The sequence below is a fragment of the Nicotiana tomentosiformis genome, chromosome 1 (genome assembly GCF_000390325.3).
Source record: "Nicotiana tomentosiformis chromosome 1, ASM39032v3, whole genome shotgun sequence".
Lineage (NCBI taxonomy): Eukaryota > Viridiplantae > Streptophyta > Magnoliopsida > Solanales > Solanaceae > Nicotiana > Nicotiana tomentosiformis.
The window spans coordinates 148,007,329-148,013,117 of record NC_090812.1 but is presented as its reverse complement, the minus strand read 5'-3'; positions in this window follow the sequence as shown (position 1 = coordinate 148,013,117).

Genomic DNA, 5,789 nt, shown 5'->3' with positions numbered 1-5,789 from the left:
GCTTAACCCCGTATTTTAGAATTCTACCACCGGTATCGAGTCTACTTAGAACAAGTAGGCCCGTCTATATGACAAATGGTGGCTTTTCTACGCCAGTTTTGCACGAAGACTGGGAAAACCCTAACCCTGGAACATATGATGAATCTCTACTCCCCCAAAATTATTCGTGGGGGAGTAATAAACTTCAGCAAGCGCGACCATCATGCTCTTCTCACTAGCGTGGATGATGACAACATCCGCAGGTGGATGAAGCAATTTTTCATCATCGCCATCAAGGACATGATCCATGCCACCGTTTTGCCTTTTCCTGAGTCGTGGAACCGTTTTCGTAAGTTTTTTATTTACTTTCTTTCTTTATGAAAAGCTTGTTTTCCGTTATCGTTGACCTCTTTGTTTATTTTGTTTTAGCCACCTGGTAGGAACCACCATGGGTTCAAGGCCTGGACCAGTGGATTCGGAAGAATTTGGAAAATTACAACACCAGAACCCCGCTAATGAAAGGAAATGGCCCCCAAATTTGGGTGGAAGGCCAACAACCATGGTAAATCGAATCCTTCTTTCTTTTACCTTTGTATGAAAGTAGATAACTTTGCTAACTTTATTCTTTGCTTGATCCAAGTATTCTGCAAGGTTTTGTTACCTGCCCCAATGTCAGTATTTTAACCGACCTCGAGGAGGCCAGGAGGGTGTAACAAGGTTCCCTTGCTCGAAGCGGTGCACGCGGACCTACTTCTGGTGAAGGTGCTTTCTGTCGGAGTCCCCAGCCAGAGAACAAACAACCAAAAAGGCGACATTCTTCCTTGACTGGGAATCAAAATAAGAAATGAAAGATAGCAATCGCTGAGCCAGCCACGATAGTTGTTGTGCAAGATGGAGAAGCCAGTGATGAAGTGGCTCTCCTCCAAAAGAGAAAAATAACTTCATTAGCTCAACTAGATGAGCTTCAAAATCCGACTGCAGATGAGGTCCAAGAACTTTAGGTCGAGATGGATATAGTGGTGGATGTGGATTCTTACTTTCCAACTCTCATTGTTGTCTCCGGTCCAAAGAGCTCAGACCCCTGGCCTCTTCTGCCTTCGAACACTGAGCAACCAATAATCAGTGATGCTCATGTTGTAGCTGCTTCTCAACCTGCAACGCCAACAACTTCACGCACACACTAGCTGTACCTCCGCCACCAGCACCCACTGTGTCTTCTCCACCGGCAACAGACTTTTGAGAGGAGGATGCTTCTTCTCCCCGGTCTCCCGACCACGGGAATTTGGGGCACAATTACTCACCCATTTCCCCAAATCCTTGAGGTAGAAAGAGTTCTACTCTTTCTATTTTGAATGAGTTCCACTTGTTGTCCAAGCCGGTGGAGCTTGCCAACTATCTGAAGTTGTTGGCTTCAGAGTAAGATAGGAATAAAATACGCTCCCTTTCGGGGGAGTGTTTTTTGAATAATGCTATGCATAATGTGGTAGCGGTACCGTACTTACTTTCTTATCACTTGTTTTCCATTTATCTGCTGTAATGGGATTTCTGATCTTGATATTCATTTTTACATGTCAACTTTCTTGCTTTCGAGGTCCTGCAGAAATTGATCCTTAATAAGCAAGGACTCGCAGCAGGATCAACTGCTGGCCGAAAGGGACCAACTTATTGCGCGCCTCCCGGTGTTGGAGGCAAAGGATACTGATGCGGGTGAGCTTGAGGCCTGGTTGCAGTAAAGTGAGCAAGAAGTGATGGCCCACAGTCAAGAATCCACTCAATTACATGTACAACCTCAAGATGCTAAGGCTAAGTGGGCTGGGCTCCAAGATACTGTGCTTGCTACTACCGAGCGTGAGTCTGCCTCCATAGAACAACTGAATAACTTGAGGGAAGACTTAAGCTCCAAAACCGCGGAGGCCAATGCCACCGAGAAGAAGAGGTCCAAAGAAGAGAGATTTAGGAAGACCGTGGAGCAAAACTGGATTCATCTATCCACAACTCGTAATCTTGATACTAGCCTCGGTTTCATGAGATCCGAGAGGGACGGTCTTGAGGCAGAGGTTGACAGACTTAAGGGAAAGCTTTAGTTCCAAGAGTATTCCCTATTATTTGAGAAGACATATGCTATGTATCATATAAGGAGAAAAACCTTGGAAGAGGCCAAAGCGGGCATCGTCGATATTGATGACTGCATCGCCAAGGCCCGAGAATTGGAGCTGACTGCTCGAGAATGTCTCCTTGCTCATCCTGCTGCAACTGACACTTCGAGCACTGGTTTTGAGTATTCGGGAATCGAGGATGAAATTGCAGAGAAGATGAAGGTTCAGGCTTCAAACCGGCAGCTGATCCGCCCTCAAACGGCAATAATGCTTATATTCTTTCCTTTTGTTATTTTTCCCCTTCCTTTTTTATACTTTTGTAATTATGCCAAACTTTTCATCAAGTTTGGAACTTTTGATAAATAAAGAAGAATTTTGCTTAAGTGTTGTGCAAGATACATGTTTTTTCATTGAATTAGTTAAAGCTTCGAGCACATTTTCATCTGATAGCTTTTGATTTCGGGCATAAATTCTTTCGGAATCAACCATTTACTATGAGGGTTTCATAAAATAGGTCCCTTTTATGTTTACGGTACTCTTGAAGAAGACGTCTCATGTTCGTTTCGGCACAAGCATTTGAAGTTTTCTGTTAACTTTCAAATGATAAAATCAACTCATCGTTTGAACAAGAAATAAGATAAAAATAAAAGGACTTTATTTTATCCCTTCTATCTTTAAAAGTACATAAGCATTTATTTGCTAAAGGAAAAAAGAAACTACCAATACATGTGGCTAACTTGTATAACTTATTTCTACGGGGTTGGTCATATAGTCCCCGGTCCCGATGAGATATTATTGTTCTCGGTTCTTATAGTCCTTGATTCTTGTGGAATTCTTGTTACCGTATATTATACTATTCCCGTCAGTGTTCGAATGTGAAGTATATGAATTGGAACACTGGAGGTCTTGCCTCGTTTGTGGAAATAATTAGTGAACAGTTAAATAGTCTTCGGTTCGATAGTAAGTTTTGCTTCCCATTAGGAACTTGCCATCGAGCCAAAGATTATTTAAACATCCCATATCGGTTTATGATTTAAATGCATTTTCATTTAAAGGTCTTAATCTTGCTGATGTTTCGTAGTATACTTTCCGTTGTTGCCTCGTTAAAAACTTTGTCAGAAAAAACCTGATAGAGACAAAAACTTGTCGAAGGGAAAAAAAGTGTAGCACATACTTTCAGTATTGGTAGGATACATCAGCAGAAATACCTTTTGAGGTGAGTCACGTTCAATTGCTTGGAAGTTTGACTCTATCTAGATTTTCCAACTTGTACAATCCTTTACCGATGACATTTGAAACTCGATAGGGACTTTCCCATGTTGGACCCAGCTTCCCCGCCTTGATTTCCCAAGTGCTCTGAGTTACCTTTCTCAAGACCAAGTCTCCTACTTTGAAGTAGTGGAGATTGCCCCTCCAATTATAATATCATTCCATCCTTTGCTTTTGAGCCACTATCCTATCGTATGCCAAGTCCATGCATTCATCGAGCAAATCCAGCTTCACCAGCAACGCCTCATTGTTTGCTTCTTTGTTTGCTCGGGAAAACCATAAAGTTGGCTCCCCTACTTCCACCGATCTCAGATCTTCCATTCCATATACGAGAGAGAGAAAGGTGTTTCGCCCATGCTCGAGTTTTCCGTCAGCTGGTACGCCCATAGTACACCTGGTAACTCTTCGGTCCACTTACCTTTAGCAGTTTCTAACCTCTATTTGAGGTTTTAATCACCTTATTAGTTGACTCCGCCTGTCCATTAGCACTCGGATGGTACGGTGAAGATGTAATCTTCTTGATTTTAAAATCTTCAAGAAATTTTGTGACTTTGGGCCTATGAACTGTGGTCCTTTGTCGCAGGCAATCTCCTTCGGTATTCCGAACCGACAGATTATGTGGTCCCATAGGAAGTCGACTACTTTGCGCTCACAGATCGATTGGTAAGGACCTTCTTCAACCCAATTAGTGAAGTAATTAGTTAAAATTAAAAGGAATCTTACCTTTCTAGGACCCGGTGGTAGTGGGCCAACTATATCCATCCCTCATTTCATGAATGGTCGCGGGGACAGTACCAAGTGGAAGAGTTCCTACGGTTGGTGTACCAACTGTGTATAGCGTTGGCATTTGTCGCATTTCTGAATGAATGTCTTTGCGTCTTGTTCCATCCGGGGACAATAGTATCTTGCCCTAACCAGCTTTAGTACCAACGAATCTACACTGGAATGGTTCCCGCAAATTCCTTCATGGACTTCTCTCATCACGTAGTCCGCCTCCTATACTCCTAGATATCGGGCTAATGGACCATGGTACGATCTTCTGTATAATTTCCCATCCATGAGGCAGTAACAAGCCATTTTGGTGCATAGTGCCCGAGACACCTTCGAGTCTTCGGGAAATTTGCCATGCCAAAGATATTGGACGAACTCATTCCTCTAGTCCCATACTAGGTTGGTTGTATTGACTTCATAGTAATCGACCACATCTAGTACCAAATGTAGAAGTTGAACAACAGTACCGGAGTCAGATCCTTTCATCTCCGTGGACGACCCCAAATTAGCGAATGCATCTGCTTCCATGCTCTCTTCTCTCAGAATGTGTATGATCGACCATTCCTTGAATTGTTCAAGCGATGCTTGAACCTTGTTCATATACTATTGCATGCATTCCTCCTTTATATAAATAATCTCGTACACTTGGTTTACTACCAACTGAGAATTATATTTGTTCTCTATGACCTCAGAGCAAAGTCATCGGGCCAGTTCGAGTCCTGCAATTAAAGCCCCTTACTCGACTTCATTATTAGTTAATGAAACAGTCTTAATAGCCTGCTTCAGGGTTCCCCCCAGGGTGTGATTAGAACTACTTCTAGCCCAAACCAGTTTACATTGGAAGCTCGATTTATAAACAGGGTCCAAGATCCTGATGTCATTTCCGACACCAGTACGGCCTCTTTAGCAGCTAGGGGCATTAACCCGGGACTGAAATCGGCCACGAAGTCGGCCAAAACTTGTGACTTGATCAGTCCTGGGCTTGTACACAATGTCAAATTCACTAATTTTGACTGCCCATTTAGCCTACCAACCTGACAAATCAGGCTTATAAAGGACGTTCCTCAAAGGGAAGGTTGTCACAATGGCTATCGGGTGTCACTAAAAATAAAGTCTAAGCTTTTGAGAGGAGACTATGAGAGCTAAGGCCAGCTTTTTGAGGTGCGGATAGCGAGTCTCTGCTCCTTACAATATTTTACTAACATAATAGATGGGAAATTGCATACCTTCGTCACTTTCAAGACCGCTAGATATATCAGCAATTGTTCACCTTCCCCAGTTTTGATAGTAGCAGGGGGCTTGATAGGTAACGTTTCAAGTCTTTCAAGGCCTGTTTGCATTCCGTAGTACCGCCACTTCCGAGACCGCTAGATATATCAGCCATTGTTCAGCTTCCCCTAGTTTTGATAGTAGCGGGGGGCTTGATAGGTACCATTTCAAGTTCTTCTTTTTCTTAAGAAGTGAGAAGAAGTGATGACATTTTTCCGAGGATCGATAGATGAATCTTCTTAAAGTGGTTAATCTTCCGGTTAGCCTCTGTACTTTTTTTACACTCGATAGTTGTTCCGGGATGTCTTTGATGGCTTTGATTTTATCGAGATTTACCTTGATCCCTCTTTGTGAGACCAAGAACCCTAAGAATTTTCCGAAGCCAACCCCGAACGCACATTTTTC